We start from the raw sequence: 18,112 nt of genomic DNA on the forward strand, positions 1-18,112 counted from the left end.
GAAGTTCCCCCTCAGCATTGGATTCACTCTTATTGATACTTACTTAAGCCTTGTCCAGACTGTTGGACATGCTACGAGTGTCTCCAGTGGGTGTATTTTTTTGACACACGCTATGCCGGTCACAGGCAATGGCATGGGGCAGCTGTGTGCCATGGCAGGAAAACAGCACTGCATGCTGATGCGCAAATGTTCGCCAATCACTGTGGGAAGCAGAACCTGACCAGTCACTGATGTTCGCTCCAACTCCCATCCTGGCAAAACCTGGCCAGGCACCTAATAAACTCCTCATTCAGTTGTATATCAGTGGTCTTAATACTCAATTCCACATGGATACTGGGGCAGTCATTTCTCTGATTAACCAGGAAACATACCAGCACTTGGACTCCCACTGCCTGCGGGTGTTGCAGTGGCAGGTTATTTCTTAAAATTTCCTGTTGGCTTCTGTCTGGGGTTCTTCAGCTGATCTATGTTTGATTATTTTTCTGATGTTTCAGCAGCAAAAGTGGTTGGCATTGTCAAAGGTTCATCCTCGATTGCTGATGGCGGGCTAAAATCAAGCTCACAACCCCAGGTTATACATTCATGGGACCTACTATCCAAGGGCTTTTCCACAGTCATTATCGTTGTGGTGTTTCCCTTGCTATGTGCAACGGTCATTTGTTGCAGCATAGGAATCCAGGATCTATTCACCTTGAGGCTTTCTTTTCTTGTTGAAGCTATCGTCTTGTGTGTGTATTGCTGCAGCTTCCTTGAACAGGCAGATGTAATACCTCTCCTGCACAGCAAGAACTTCCATGTTGTCAAGTTTTACTATGTAATTGGTCTCACACAGCACGTGTTCTGCCATTGCCAATTTCTTCATCTCCACCAACCTGCAATGCTACTTATGTTTGGTGATACTGGTGTTGATTGATCATCCTGTCATTCCGACACAGACTTTTCCTCATGTATGTGGCACGCGGTATATTCCCTGACATTGAAAGTGGGTCCCTTTCCTCCTTTGCCAATCTGAGATCCTTGTTGATCTTCCTCAATAAGGGAAATGTGACTGTCATAATGGAAACTGAAGATTACAAGCAGAAGACCCAGGGCCTATTAGATCTAACAACATACCAAAAACTAAATGCAGATCCAATTCAGCAGATCACACAGAAAGGAATCTTGTTAATCAAGGCATCTTCTCTCTTGGCAGGCAAAGAGAGGAACCTGTGCAACACAGAAGCCACACCACCTTGGCTCTATGGATTACCAAAGATACATAAGAATAACGTCCCATTAAGACTGATTGTTGATGCTCCTGGCTCACAAATGTATAAGCTGGCAAAACACATGACCTCTCTGCTCCAGCCATGTGTGGGAAAGACTGTTACATACATAAATGACTCGAGATAATTAATTTAGAAGTTGAAGAAACTAAAACTTGGAACAGACAACATCCTGATAATTTTTGGTGCTTGTTTTTCAATGTGTCACTCAGTGATTCTCTGGAGTATATCGGTTCCATTTTCCCACAAGATATCACCAAGCTCTTTCATGCATGTCTCACCACACCATCATTACCAGCAGTGACAACTGAACTGGTGCACCCCTGGAGGTTGAGGCATTTCCTCCATTGCTGCAATTGCTGTTTGTCTCAGTGCATCAGCAGCAACTGAAGCCCCTAATGAGCAAGGCAGAGAACAGATACTGTGGCAAAGGGATGGAAGTCTTGGAAATTGAGATATCATTGAAGCCACTGCCAGGGCACGATGTTCCCCCTTGCCTCAGTGGCTGAAATGCATGTCTGCTCACTTCCAACCTTACACCCCATTAAAGTGAGGAGGACTTTTCGCTGAATTTGGACATTGTTTTAGAGATGAATGTATCAGGATTAACCCTCCTGAGATTTATCATGTCACAGCTACTCTCCAGGTCTCTTGGTAAGGCTGTCTGGCGGCATAGGCAACAAGGAAAGTGTGTGTGCATTCAACGGCCGGTTGTGTTGATGCATCCAAAGTTTTCTGGATCAGATTAGATTAGATTAATACTAGTTCCATGGATCATGAATACGATATTTTGTAATGATGCGGAATGAGTCAAATTTTCCAATACATGACATAATTAAGTTAATTTAACAACATACTTAAGTTAATATAACAACTTTTTTATTTTTTTTTATTTTTTTATAATTTTTTTTCTTAATTTATATCTAAAAATTCCTCTATGGAGTAAGGGAGTTGTCATTCAGAAATTCTTTTAATTTCTTCTTAAGTCTGCCAGACTTTTGATACTATTTGGTAAGTGACCTAAGACTTTAGTGGCAGTATAATTCACTCCTTTCTGTGCCAAAGTTAGATTTAATCTTGAATAGTGAAGATCATCCTTTCTCCTAGTATTGTAGTTATGCACACTGCTATTACTTTTGAATTGGGTTTGGTTGTTAATAACAAATTTCATAAGAGAGTATATGTACTGAGAAGCTACTGTGAATATCCCAAGATCCTTAAATAAACGTCTGCAGGATGATCTTGGGTGGACTCCAGCTATTATTCTGATTACACGCTTTTGTGCAATAAATACTTTATTCCTCAGTGATGAATTACCCCAAAATATGATACCATATGAAAGCAATGAGTGAAAATAGGCGTAGTAAGCTAATTTACTAAGATGTTTATCACCAAAATTTGTAATGACCCTTATTGCATAAGTAGCTGAACTCAAACGTTTCAGCAGATCATCAATGTGTTTCTTTCAATTTAATATCTCAACAATGGACACACCTAAAAATTTGGAATATTCTACCTTAGCTATATGCTTCTGATTAAGGTCTATATTTATTAATGGCGTCATACCATTCACTGTACGGAACTGTATGTACCGTGTCTTATCAAAATTCAGTGAGAGTCAGTTTACAAGGAACCACTTAGTAATTTTCTGAAAGACAGTATTGACAATTTCATCAGTTAATTCTTGTTTGTCAGGTGTGATTACTATACTTGTATCATAAGCAAAGAGAACTAACTTTGCCTCTTCATGAATATAGAATGGCAAGTCATTAATATATATTAAGAACAACAAAGGACCCAAGACTGACCCTTGTGGAACCCCATTCTTGATAGTTCTCCAGTTTGAGGAATGTGCTGATCTTTGCATATTATGAGAACTGCTTATTTCAACTTTCTGCACTCGTCCAGTTAGGTACAAATTGAACCATTTGTGCACTGTCCCACTCATGCCGCAATACTTGAGCTTGTCTAGCAGAATTTCGTGATTTACACAATCAAAAGCCTTTGAGAGATCACAAAAAATCCCAATGGGTGGTGTTCGGTTATTCAGATCATTCAAAATTTGATTGGTGAAGGCATAAATGGCATTTTCTGTTGAAAACACTTTCTGGAAACCAAACTGACATTTTGTTAGTACTTCATTTTTACAGATATGTGAAGCTACTCTTGAATACATCACTTTCTCAAAAATTTTGGATAAAGCTGTTAGAAGGGAGATTGGACAGTAATTGTTGACATCAGATCTATCCCCCTTTTTATGCAAAGGTATAACAATAGCATATTTCAGTCTATCAGGGAAAATGCCCTGTTCCAGAGAGCTATTACACAGGTGGCTGAGAATCTTACTTATCTGTTTAGAACAAGCTTTTAGTATTTTGCTGGAAATGCCATCAATTCCATATGAGTTTTTGCTTTTAAGCAAGTTTATTATTTTCCTAATTTCAGAGGGAGAAGTGGGTGAGATTTCAATTGTATCAAATTGCATAGGTATGGCCTCTTCCATTAACAGCCTAGCATCTTCTAATGAACACCAGGATCCTACTATATCCACAACATTTAGAAAATGATTATTAAAAATATTTTCAACTTCTGACTTTTTGTTCATAAAGTTTTCATTCAATTTGATGGTAATACTGTCTTCCTGTGCTCTTGGTTCACCTGTTTCTCTTTTAATAATATTCCGAATTGTTTTAATTTTATTATCAGAGTTGCTGATTTCAGACATGATACACATACTTCTGGATTTTTTAATAACTTTTCTTAATATAACACAGTAGTTTTTATAATGTTTGATAGTTTCTGGGTCACTACTCTTTCTTGCTGTCAGATACATTTCCCTTTTCCAGTTACAAGATATTTTTATACCCTTAGTAAGCCACTTAAAGTAGTAAAGGAGTTTTGCTATTTAGGGAGTAAAATAACTGATGATGGTTGAAGCAGAGAGGATATAAAATGTAGACTGGCAATGGCAAGGAAATCGTTTCTGAAGAAGAGAAATTTGTTAAAATCAGGTATAGATTTAAGTGTCAGGAAGTCGTTTCTGAAAGTATTTGTATGGAGTGTAGCCATGTATGGAAGTGAAACATGGACGATAACCAGTTTGGACAAGAAGAGAATAGAAGCTTTCGAAATGTGGTGCTACAGAAGAATGCTGAAGATAAGGTGGGTAGATCACGTAACTAATGAGGAGGTATTGAATAGGATTGGGGAGAAGAGAAGTTTGTGGCACAACTTGAGTAGAAGAAGGGATCGGTTGGTAGGACATGTTTTGAGGCATCAAGGGATCACAAATTTAGCATTGGAGGGCAGCGTGGAGGGTAAAAATCGTAGAGGGAGACCAAGAGATGAATACACTAAGCAGATTCAGAAGGATGTAGGTTGCAGTAGGTACTGGGAGATGAAGAAGCTTGCACAGGATAGAGTAGCCTGGAGAGCTGCATCAAACCAGTTTCAGGACTGAAGACCACAACAACAACAACGTAGTAAGCCATGGTTTGTTACAAGGTTTCTTACGAGTATATTTAACTATTTTCTTGGGGAAGCAGTTTTCAAATGCATTTACAAAAATGTCATGAAATAAATTATATTTTAAATTGCCATCAGGTTCACGGTACACCTCATCCCAGCCTAACTGCTGTAGGCTTTCCCTGAAATTTGCAATTGTTAAATCATTGACTGAACGTACTACTTTGGAGGACTGTTTAGTATTGCTGAATGGAGCTATGTCATATATTGTAACTAGCTGTGCACCATGATCAGAAAGACCATTCTCAACAGGCTGAGCATTTATCTGGTTAAACTTATCTTGGTCTATAAAGAAGTTAACTATCAGTGAGCTGCTATCCTTTACCACCCGAGTAGGAAAATCAATAATGGGTGTCAAATTGAAAGAACCGAGTAATACTTCAAGGTCATTTTTCCTATTACCCTCCTTCAGAGAATCTACATTGAAGTCCCCACAAATAGTAATTTGCTTCCTCCTGTCTGACAGATAGCACAACAAGGAGTCCAAATTTTTCAGAAGTAGATGAAAATTTCCTGATGGGGACCTATATAGAGTTACAATTATAGATGTGCCTTTATTTAATTTAAGCTCACGGGCACATGCTTCTATATGTTTCTCTAAACAAAACTTTTTTGTTTCTATACTTTTTGCACAAAGATAACTGTTGACATATATGGCAACTCCTCCTTTCTCCATATTTTCTCTCATTACATGTGCAGAGAGCTTATATCCACTTACATTTACCTTATCCATATCAGTAACAATGTGATGCTCAGACAGGCATAGTATATCTATTTCATCCTCAACTTCTAAATCTTCTAAACAAACCAGAAGCTCATCTATTTTATTCTTTAAACTCCCAATATTTTGATGAAATATACTTCCATTATTTTTAATTATACTTTTATGAGAACGTTTCCTCATTGTAACATTTGCAGTACTCTCCTGTCTGAGTTTCTCATTGTGCTTAGGCCTAGTTCCTATACCAGTGGTCACATGGTGTTCAGAGAGGCAGATTATGTCAACTGGGTTGGGTGACTTTAATTCATCAATGCAATTACCTAGGACTGAGATACAACTTGGTGGAGATAAAATTTCTGGTGATTGGTGAAAATTTATAAACTGAAGATTTGTTTCAATTCTGACCTCTCGTAGAACTTGACATTGTTCTGTCTTACCTATCCTAAAAAAGGTGCTGCTCCAACACCTGTAACCACTGGTATTTTACCATTCATGGCAGTGCCTCCCCCCCTTAAATTTCCTGCTATTACCCCAGCCAGTTTCCTCTTCCCTTTCCTGTTGAGATGTAGGCCGTGCCTGGTATAGTCCCACCTACTGAGAGAATCAACAGGAACCACCCCTGCACCTGACCCAAGCAGCTGTTCCAACTCCAAATTAACTCTCCCAACAGAAGAGTTCAAATGAGGCCGGTCATGGCGTCTCAGGACAGATACAAATTCAACATTAGTGTGTCTCGATGCCGACGCAATCTTTACCAGGTCACACTCTGTACTGTATCCAGGATCTCTGTCGATGCTATTCCCTGGCCCTCCCACAATAACGATGGTGTCTTCCCTGGTAAATCCTTTACAGAGTGAACCTAAATCCTCTGTCACCTGATCCAGACTAGCACTTGGTTTGAAAAAATTTGTGACCTGGTATTCTGGTCCTAATTCCTCCTGCAGAAGTTGGCCTACATCTCTGGCATGAGAACTGCCTAACAACAAAACTTTCTTCCTTTTCGATGCCTTTCCTACATTCTTTTTCAATTTCCTATTGAAAGTTTGTTGTGTCCTGTCTACACCTACCTCTGCTTGAGGCTCATCAGGCTGGTTGCTGACATTACTCCTTACACACAGTAACATGCTTGTTCTCGGTTATTTCTCTCAGTTTACTGTTCAGGTATTGTTTGTGTGCCGTTAATAATTCTTGGCTTCACATTTGAATTCCCCTTGGTTTGTCCTTTTGGGTTTGTGTAAGATTGGCTGCCTTCCACCCAGTCTCTTTGGCCACTAGCTATTTTCTAGAGAAACCACCTAGTGGTGTTCCCCATACCTTGGTAGTGCATTGCAAACATAATGTTTCTGTACCATTGTCTCCCCTTCCCATTCCTTTTGCTAATGGTACTCGGGGAGAGATTGTTAGTACCCTTCAGTATTGTCCAAAATTTCTCTAATAGTGGGTTAGTGACCAAGGTTTTGTAAAACCTCTTATGTCATGAATTAATTCTCCATAGAATCCTTCCAATAAATCAGATTGGCATCTGCTTCCCCAATGTCTAGATTTGTGTGCTCATTCCACGTTAAACCTTCTCATACAAACTTGTAGATACTTATTGCATCTTTTCACTAATTGTGCAGTGAAATTAGATCCTTTCATCTGTTTATGTGCATCACATTACTTTATGGTGGTTAGGGTAAGCTAGTAATCTTTACATAAGGCAATGATCACCTGAATGTGTCACTGGCTTTTGCATTAAGTTTCTAATGATGCCACCACCCTGTACATGTCTGCCATCAGGCAAACAGGAATACATCCATTATCTATAAGATAATTTATGTATATTGTGAGCAGTAGTGGCAGTAGTGGACTTATCAGACTACCTTGGTACACAACAGATGTTACTTTTGCATCTGGTTGTCTTCCCTCTTAAGAACGACGTACTGTGAATACATGGTATTAAACTTTCTCCAGAAAAGAATCCTTAATGTCAATCTTAGATTGACTGCAAATCTTTTGATTATTCTGCTGCCCACCAAGCTGAGTTACCAAAATACATGTTGTTCCTGAGAACTGATATGCATTGATTTACCATAGAAGTTAACAATCCATTATTTTGCGCACAATAGTTTTGCTACACAAACCTAAAATTGTTGTAAGTTAAGGTAAAGAATATAGAGCTTAAAAATAGTTGTCTCCTGTTTGTGTCCAAACAAAATGAAAATGTATTTGTAATTAGTGGGCAGTTTTTTTACACATTCTTCTTTACTCTTTTTCCGGCATTTAAAAGACCTGATGCAATTCCATCGTTATTGCTTTAGTCACAGCTGTTATTTTTCAGCAACTCTAGTATAAATTTCTGACTAGAATTCAGTTGTCAGTTGCAAATAATTTTGAACAAATGACTGAATTCTATTCTGAAATTTTATCTTTGTAAAAATGTGAAAAACTTTATTTTTGTTTTCCAGGAATGCTACTGAAGTCACGTCAAGTTTCTTCATAGCTGCTGATTTCTGAGAAAACTGGCTGTGATAACTTCCAGATTGAACATAATGTATTCATATGTCATCAGAAAAAAATGATTAAATGAGGGCCCATTGCTAAAGCTGATGAAAAACAAGGATTGGCAAATAGCATGATGTGGCTAATCTGATCTTAAGTCTAAAGTATAAAAAATACATGTACTGTGAGGAAGCCTGGAAAAATTTACAAAAAATTATGTTGTAACTAGCTTTTTCATATAATGTTTAAACAGATTAATGTAAAAGATATGAAGAAAGAATAAAGGAACATTTAAATTAAAATGCATGTGTATATTTTTTAATGAAACAAAATTGCTTACAGCTTCCATTCCATAGTTTTCTACGTAGTTTCATTTTACAAAACATTTGGTGAAAATTGATATCTTGTTTCCAATATATTCAACGTGTACTGTCAAATTTTATATACAATTATAGTAATAGATTTAAAGTTTCCCTGTTCAGTCCTAGATGTCACTTGCAAGAACATGAGAACAGGATAGCAGTGCACATTTTACTTACCATATTGCTGCAGGAAGTAAAACTATGAAGCTGCCAAAAACTGATTATGGTAGTGCAAAACATGAAGTCCTAAGTCAAGCATCAGTTATCAGACTGGAGTATGCTACAAATTTTCTTTGTTTGTTAATTCCATTTCTTTACGCGTAAGTAACCATGCAGGCAAAGAAAGTTAATGTTTTGTCACTCTACTCTACACATCTCCCAATTTTAGAGAAGAGGAATTATTAATAAGCTTCTTGTAGTGAAGGAGAGTAAAGCCATCTTCACACTCAACGTGAAAACTGACATGGACACGATTTCCATCATGGTTGACGAGTGCTCAGAAATGTAATTTTCAGCCATAACATTCTAAAGCCAGAGTTGCCAGCTACACAGATTTTTCTACTGAAAATTGACACACTTAAAATGAACTTCATTGATGATTTTAAAAAGATGTGGAAAGAAAATCCCAAAGTATATTGTTGAGGTGTCATTAGATTCAAAGGTGCTTACACATTGAGAAAGTTTTTAAAAATATTCCATTTTCTTTTGGATAATGTATCACTGACAAAATTTTGAAAAAGCAAAGTTAGTTTTGAATATCTGATAAGATTTGAAATATTATGCCAATGTTAGAATTTAACATAGTTCCCTGCCCTGACAAACCAATTGCTCTCCACAATAGTCTTTCTCAGGCAACTCACTTCATATCTGCATCACCACTGCACTTTACTTACATTTGAATATGCTTACTGTACTTAAGCATCAGTTTCCCATTACACTAGTGTATTTGTTTTCTGGAAATTGTCTTCAATGATTAGTTGTGTAATTTTATGCTGCTAACATGCTTTTTTCCACTTGAATTTCAGTGTTCTTCTACAAAAAAGGAAATGAAATTCAAATAATTTAAAAGTCTGCTAAAACTCTCCATTTGAGTCATGTGATGCCTGTGACATCATTGACTACCTCACTGCTTCTACTGTCATAATGCTAATTCACAGCAATGTCTTGTTTTGGAATTTAAATTTTCGGAAAATAGGTTACAAGTGGTGTGTAGTACCATACTGTACAATTACATGTATAAATATTCCTGAAAAGTTGTTTTTGAGTCTTCCCAGGAAAGGGAAGATGCGTTAAATGTGGTTGCACTGTACCGGCAAATTGCTACCATGTTGATGCACAAGTTCATTAACTTAATTAAAAATGTGTTTCACTGTGTAGTTAACATTAATTTACCTCTGAGATATATTCTCCCACTGTTACAATAAAGATTAGTGCAGTTCAATGCAATTGAACTCCTTGTGAAAATTATCATTTTACCTGACTACAAATCAGTTATTTGGTAGCTCAGTCTCAGTTGGCCTTGAGAAGCCATGCAGTGAGAACATGTTTTTTTGTCCTAGCTCCAGCAAACAGCATAGAGAAAGAGGTAAGTATTGTGATAACTGCGTAGCGTTCAGAGTGCACAGACGACATTCACATGGCTAGTTCACATTCGAGAACCAGTTTCCCCAACCAAAAGTACTTGAAGTTTAATGTTTTTTGATATAAGTGGTGAAACTCGATCCTCATGAACTGATTGGCATTCATCTTTCAAGAGTAGCAAGTGCCGTGTATGTAAAACTTATCAATGGTGATTACTGTGACCGACTCATTCAGACGCCAGGCAGGTCTTATAAGTTCCTTCACTCTGATGAAAATGTAGCGAATGTCCTTGTGGAGCCACAGGCATTGGAATAAGAATGGCACATGTTCTTGAATTACCATTTGAGGTGACTGCACAATAAGTAACATTGGCACTGTTGCAATACAGGAGAATTCTCGCCCATATGGAGGAAAAATGGTTGAACTTTGAGACGAATCCTGTTCTGAGTGGTGTACGTGAAATGAGAATCTATCTTTGGAAACACATCCCCTCTTATGTATACATTTGTGGCTACTGTGTGGTTGTTATGTATGAGGGGCAACTATGCACATGCTCCGGTAGTGGCGAAGGTCATGGGCGATCATAGTGCCTGCAGTGATGAACTGAGCAATTGCCGGTGAGAGAGAGCCCTGAACCACAACGTTTCCAAGTATGGCCCCTCACATATGTTGAGAAGGCATGAGAAACTACAGCACCGCTCCCCGTTGCACAGGTGTCTACTGGTGAACCACAGGGGACAGTAGCGTGAGGATGGACCGGTAGTGGATCAACCATTGAGACCGGTGGAAGACGCCCCAAGCCACACTGTCTCAGCACATGTTGAACCTATATGAAGAGGAGAAGTGGTTGTGGTCACTGACGTGCATGAGATAAGAGGGGATTCAGAAACTCCACAAAAGAAGTGCAGGAAATAACATATCACACCTCTGACAGTATTGACAGGAAAAGATCAGACAAGAGTCTGTGACAACCGCGCTATTCACATGACATTACGTGATTACTGTGCTCTGATAGCCATCACAGATGCATACAGTATTCAAGGTGCCATGCTTGCAGTCGACTTAGAGAAAACCTTTTGTGGAGTCATCCATGACTTTCTGTGTGCAAGAATGAAAATTCCACAATGACTCATCACGACATTCCTCATGGATCACAGTCAAAGGTCATAGTGAAAGGACTTTTAACACGACCAATACATATACAATGCCCTGTCAGACAGGAGTGTCTCCTCTCCATAAGCCTGTTAGCACTCACAATTGAGCCGCTGTTGTTTCAACTTTACAAAACACTACGGGGCGTCAATGTGCAAGAAGATAAATTTGTGTATCAGGCTTAAACAAATGATGTAGTCTCTTTAGTATGTGCAGAACAAAGAGATTGACATGCCACTAGCCCTGACTGAGAGATATGGAAAAGTGGCTGGGGCACAAATGTACAAGCGAAAATCGGGAATTATGAACATTAACTGCGGGTTACCTGCGCAAGCAACCAGAAGAACTCATTAAAGAGGTGTTTGGGGGTGGTGTACACTAAGACAATGTGCTGCACAGTCACTCTCAACTGCAAATGCCTCTTGAACAACACCCACACCTGTGTCTGCCTACATTCCTTATGATCCCTCGATGCACTCAAAAAGGTTGAATTAATTGGTGTTGAAGATTATATATTTGGCAAGAATATATCCCATGCTAAGAGCACCAGCAGACTGACTCCAGGCAGGCTTTGGACATTATGTGAACCAAGAACATCTCTTCAAAGTAAGTTACACAGCACTCACTTTCCTGGTGATTGGTGGTGGCCTCGAAAACACAACCATAACCATCTGATCTTGTTCTTCCTTACAGAGAGTGTTTCAGCCAACCTGGACCCACTGACAGATATTCACCATACCCCTGCAGCTTTGTGCCACTGCTGCAATTTTCTGCTAGACTACAGTTACCTGAGGAGAATGCTGCATACTGATGATCTGCCCGCAGTCCGCAGGGTGTATGGCACCCTCACGATGGGACAGAACAGTTGACTGGAATACGGTCAACTGGAATACGGTCTGGCGTAATATACAGCCCCCCCCCTCCCCCCCCCCCCCCCCCACCCAATTTATCAATGGTGGTGTGGACTACATGGTAGTATTGTGTGAATGGAATGGTAAATACCAGACAGACGTGTCTGCACAAGATTCATCTCACACCAAAGCCATTATACAAGACCTGCCATATGCATGATGCAGACATTCACCAGCTAGTTTGCAGAACAGCAAACGAAATATGACAACTGCTCTGCCACCTGTAATGTGCAATAAGCTGTTTGGACAATGTATGTTCTCAAATTTATGGTCTTAACCTTCTTTCAATCTTGTTTGAAATGTCTTAAACTTCGACTGTACAGTAGTATATGTCATATAACACAATTAACCCCTGTGTTTAAAAAACAAATGTCATGAAATTACTGTACTATGAAAAGATATAGTTTTTTGTTTATTTGAATATATGGTATCATAATTTGTTCTGTTGTGCTGTTGAGTAAATGTCATTTTTTTATAAATTATTTTCGATTTTATGTTCTATGTTTTGATCCTAGTATGACTATATCTTTACTGATGTACTTTGGAATGATGTTAAGTGGATGCAGTTTGCTTGCATGTGTGTGTGGCGGGAAGGAAGGAAGGAAGGAAGGAAGGAGAAATGTAAAGTTTTCTGGAGTTGGTACAAATGGAATGTATTTCACTGAATGAACATTGTAAATTTATGGCAGCAAGGCATCTAGGACTATTAAATATGAAAATTACTTATGAATCAGTTTCGTTGTCTGCATTATTCTACAAACATGTCAACCTATAGGGCTTTCAGACCTACAAGAGAACCTGGTTTCCAGGCAGAAGTAAATTCAAACAGCAGGCTGAAGGCATTCCTTAAAAAACGAGATGAGTATTTTTTCTTTAAAACTACCACTAGACCCAGTCAACAATATTTTAATTCCATGAAAATTTATTACAATTAACGGCCATCCAATGTGCATAACAAAGGAGTTTGTTAAACACCAATTGACCCTCATCCAGTGCACCATGCCACAAGTGATTACTACAATGCTCTTACTTTACCTTGATGACATCCCCTACCCAAGGACAAAGAGAAATGCAGTGCACTGGCTAATGGGAGTTACCGTGTACTGCATATTAAGCAACACGGAACATGCCATTTGTGATTATAGAACATTCCTGGAGAACCAACATTCGATACTGATGCGAACTCCAACCTAACACAAAAATTATGACATTTTCTACTGAAGGTGTTTGAAGATTTTCAGGTGATCTGTGGGCAATGGGCATGAGCACTTTTTTGATTTTGTGTGTGTGTGTGTGTGTGTGTGTGTGTGTGTGTGTGTGTGTGTGTCTATATATAAAACTAATTAAATATAAATAAATTAATTAATTAAATAACTGTCCAAATTCACTGGTCACAAATAAGCATCGAGAAGACAGCCATGAATCCAGAAGTCTTCATATCTTCTCTTTCCACATTCAGAAATTGTGTTCTGGAAGTGAGGGGGGGGGGGGGCTTTTCTTTTCACACACACACACACACACACACACACACACACACACACACACATGCACAAATGCGCGCGCAACTCACATGCACAGAACTGCAGTCTCAGGCAACTGTGTGTGTGATTTTTTAAGAATCTCTTATGCAAAGTGAAAAAAGTTGTTACCGTGGAAGACAATTGAATTTTACAAGATAATGTCCATAGATCGCTGGTTTGAATCTATCCAGAAAGAACATTTTAACTTCTTCGTAAAATGACTCAACAGTCCTCTCATATGAAAACCAAATCACAATTACAAAATTTCACCACACTGATCATAAACACATTATTATTGTGTTTTGCTTCCTTTTTACATGCACTTACATTTGCAATTGCTATTCACGGGTCACGTTAAAAAATATATTTTTTACTTAATGTCACCCCACACTTTTTGCTTTATTAGAAACGATGTTTTTATATTCATACTGTCCAGATAGGATCCTTATTGTTTAAACTTTTGTGGCTTCATCATCTTACATAAAGATGAATTAAGTCTGCTTCAGATGCTAACTTTAATCTACACTCACGAACATCGCAGCCCTTACATTTCTGTCAATTGTATATTGTACGTGCTTTATATCTCTCCACATAATCTCATCGTCCTACATCTCATTGTAGTGTGGGAATATAGTGTATCTTCACTACTAGCAATGCTTCCCAGAAAGGTAAATTGTTTGTTTGCAAAATAAATGCATTTGTCTTCTGTTATCCATTTCTCAGACTAAGACTAATGTAAAGCTGTAAGTAATACATCCCACAATTGAAACAACTGCTACAATGAGTTCTTGGTAACACTATTTTGTATTTTGTGTAAAGGTTTTAAAAATATATTACTCTTCCAGTATTTGAACATGTGATCTTTTCCTGTGCAGTCATAAATGTTATACATTGTGCCCCTGCACACCTTCTGGATACTCACCATATAGTGGACATGCTGAGTCGCAGATAGGCACAGCAAGAAGACTGTCACAAATAAAGCTTTCAGCCAGGTAAGGCCTTCGTCAAAAATAGATGACACTCCTCCCCCCCCCCCCCCTCTCTCTCTCTTCTCTCTCTCTCTCTCTCTCTCTCTCTCTCTCTCACACACACACACACACACACACACACACACACACACACACACATAAACGCGCGCGCAACTCACATGCACAGAACTGCAGTCTCAGGCAACTGTGGCCACGCTGCAAGCTACATTGTTGTATTCCATTCTGGATTTTCCATTGTTTGAATTTTGCCAAGAATAATTTTATTGTGCTTTGGGTCATAGCTCATAACTGATCGTCAACAATCTAGTTATGATATACAGTCTCATTTGCAAAAGTTCTACAATTCCTTAGTTCTGAGTGAGTTTAATGATGTTGCTGGGAACAGGGAAAAGAATGTCCATTGTTCATAAAATTCCTTTCTATTGTTACTTAAAAGTTGTAATTGCATTTTCCATCACTGAATAAGTAAACTGTTCACAGAAAAAGTATGTAAAAACCTCGTAACTTCAAGTAACACTCTTATAACACACATATAGCTTCGTCTCACTTCTAGTCCATGATGTTACCAGAGCATCAGCCACTAACAGAGCATTTTCGATCACGTGACCAGATTTTGATATTTAATGATTTTTTAAGCTTTAATTTAAAAAAAAAACATATTTTGTGAAAATATTGACCATAAATGCTGTTTAAATGTTGTAATCAATCAGAATAACAACTATCTTAATCATATTTTTAATAAAGGAAAATATCCTGTTGTTACTCCACACTCTGTTACCAAATTAAATAATTCTTGGCACCTCAGTATGTTTCCTATAAATCCATTCCTTCATTTAATCATATTATGCTATAATGTTGCCTAGGAACACCTACATACAACGTTTCCAGAACAAATATTAAGTGAGGGATCTGGGAAAATGAGACTGTTGTATATATTGCTCCCGTAGGGACCACAAAGACACAGTTAGAATGAATTGCTTTCCCATGTCCAGCCTGCAGCTATTCATGAAACACAATATTTGCTGTCAACATTGAATGATAGCAGTGGAATGAGTGTCTTTGCTTTCTGTCAGTCCCCATCCCTTCTCCCACAACAGACTGCCAAAAAAATCTTCATAACCAGGGCTTTGTGAAGAGTTTTGATGTGGTCTGTTTTTCACCAGAGTACCATTTTCTGATTCGCTTAGGCTGATCAGAGAGAACTTCAGTGCCACAATGACTAACATCATAGAAATTGTCCTCAGACCTACAGTCTCTTTAGTGTCAACTGCTATCAACAAACAGATACTGTCTCCACAGAGTGCCCTCTGTCGCTGGTTATGGGAAACTTATTCATGGAAGATTCTGGAGATCAAGCTCTGGAAAAAGCTGCACCATTGTCCACATGCTTCTTTGATGTGTTTGTTACACATTTGTTGGTGGCCACATGGGAGTGAAAGGATCCAGGGGTGCTAACACCTGAACACTCTGCACCCGAGCACCATATTCAACACAGATGTGGAAGAGGATGATGAGCTCCCTATTTTGGATGTCCTAGTCAAGAACAAAACAGATGTCACTAAGGACACAGTACGCACAGGAAGGCCACTCGTACTGATTTGTGACTGCAATAAGTATCTTGTGCTTGTATTACACAGGCCTTTCTACTTGAGGCATCTGCATTCTGATGAAATTTTCCCACCTTATTATGTACATCATAGTCATACTCACTTGATTTCATTCCCAACATGTTAAATAATTGATGGGATCTTTTAAATTCCAGAGCCATAAAAGAGCAGCATGGTCAGTTACCACTATGAACTTTCTGCAATACAAATAGCATTTAAAATAACTGACTCAAAACAGCAAGGCTAACAATTCCTCCTCTGTTGTGCTGTTATTAACTTCAGCCATACTGAGTTGGTGACATGAGTAACCAACAGGTTTTTTTTTTTTTATATATATATGAATGCATGGTGTCTGTTCTTTTGGACATGTCTGTAAGGACAGAAACCACACATTCATATAATTGACTTGCCTAGGTGCACAATGGATCTACCTTCTTCAGTGTGGATACACAAATACATTCAACCTCCTGTGAAAATCTCAGAGTAGCAAACATGGAGGAAATGAACAGACTCTGCAGATAGGTGCTGCTCAGTGGGAGTGTGAATTGGCTGTGGGGCATTCCTAGATAGTCTGCGCATTTGCAATAACGTTGTGTCCTGCATGGCACGGTGGCTAATGCACCTGCCTAGTAAGCAGGAGTGTCTGGGTTCAAATCGTAACCCAGTAAACATTTTCACTTGTCGCTGCTGATTCTGTGTAATGTCTCAATGCAGCTGAGAGCAGCAATACCCTCCATTTCATTTCCTTTCCTCCCCTCTCCATCTTCAATCATACAACCAGTTTTTCTTTGCCATCTTATTCCTGTCCCAGAATGCAACCCACAGCAAAATCTGATGCATCGTATGACATTGTACACATTTTTAACTTGTTATATTACAGTTTTGCTTTCTGCAGTTCATTCGAAGGCTACTCCTTTCTTCAATAACTTTGTCAGGGGTTTTGTTACAAATCAATGATAATTATTCACCAATCCTAGGAAGCTTTGCAACTCTCTTATATTAGAAGATGTAGGAAAGTTGTCTGCTCTTCCATCAGGCATGAATCTGGCTTTAGTCCACCAGAGGAAATAATATGTTCCAGATACTGAACCTATGATTCTGCAAAAGAGCATTTTTCCAATTTCAGACTCAAATGAGCACCTTGTAATCTTGATGGCACATTTCTTAATCACTCAGTGTGTTCCTCAGTTGTCCTAGAAAATACAATAATATCATCTAAATAGACCAACATGTCATGGACTTTAACCCTCATAACAAGAAGTCTGCAAATTTTTGAAATGGGGCAGGCACATTTCTTAAACCAAAAGGCATGCTCAAAAGTTTGTACAATCCAGAGGGCATTACAAAGACAGTGCAAAGAATTTGAAGTTTCTCAGTCTACCTGAAGTTTCATCAATATGAGGCAAATGGCACAAGTCGGGGTAGTGACTTTGTTACCAATCCTGACATCCACACAAAGACCATAAGTCTTCTCACCATTAACAGATTTCTTGGGGGCAACCACTATTGGTTATGCACAGGGGCAAACAGAGGGTTGTATAATTCCTGCAGTGACGTGTTGCTGAATACTTTCTTTCATAACTGAATGTAAATGTTATAGGATTCTGTGCTAATGGTCTGCCATCTTTGGTGTGAATTTTGGGGTAGATGCAGTCAGTAGCTTCAACAATCAAGGGGACTTTACCAAGACTGGGTACAACAGACTGTTCAGACTCAGTAAAATGGTATAACTTACCGTGCATATGATTTTTAAGGGGGTGGCATGGTTGTGTATATTTACTTTATGGGCAATTACTTCTGTCTCTTATTATTTTAAACAGCCTCCCTTCCTTGAGAGGTATCTCATTTTCAAGTAGTTCCAGTATACTGGCCAGTATAGTTCAACATTATATTACTGTATCCCCTGTTGCAAAATTATTTAAGCACACTGGAACTCATTTCTCATCCCCAGTGTTTCTGCCATACACAGATGCATCTAATATGGATCTGAAATCAGTG

At 38.6% G+C, this 18,112-nt stretch overlaps 1 protein-coding gene across 1 annotated transcript in view; it reads left to right on the forward strand.

Annotated features, from left to right (window-relative positions):
* The window catches only part of LOC124794887 (multicystatin), a 189,125-nt gene extending 180,831 nt beyond the window's left edge, over positions 1 to 8,294 (forward strand). The window contains exon 17 of the mRNA XM_047258583.1: positions 7,959 to 8,294. The gene's annotated coding sequence lies outside the window, so the exon portion shown is untranslated. The remainder of the gene's footprint in view (positions 1 to 7,958) is intronic.
* Positions 8,295 to 18,112: the final 9,818 nt, after the last annotated feature.

Source organism: Schistocerca piceifrons, chromosome 4 (genome assembly GCF_021461385.2).
Source record: "Schistocerca piceifrons isolate TAMUIC-IGC-003096 chromosome 4, iqSchPice1.1, whole genome shotgun sequence".
NCBI classification, from domain to species: Eukaryota; Metazoa; Arthropoda; class Insecta; order Orthoptera; family Acrididae; genus Schistocerca; species Schistocerca piceifrons.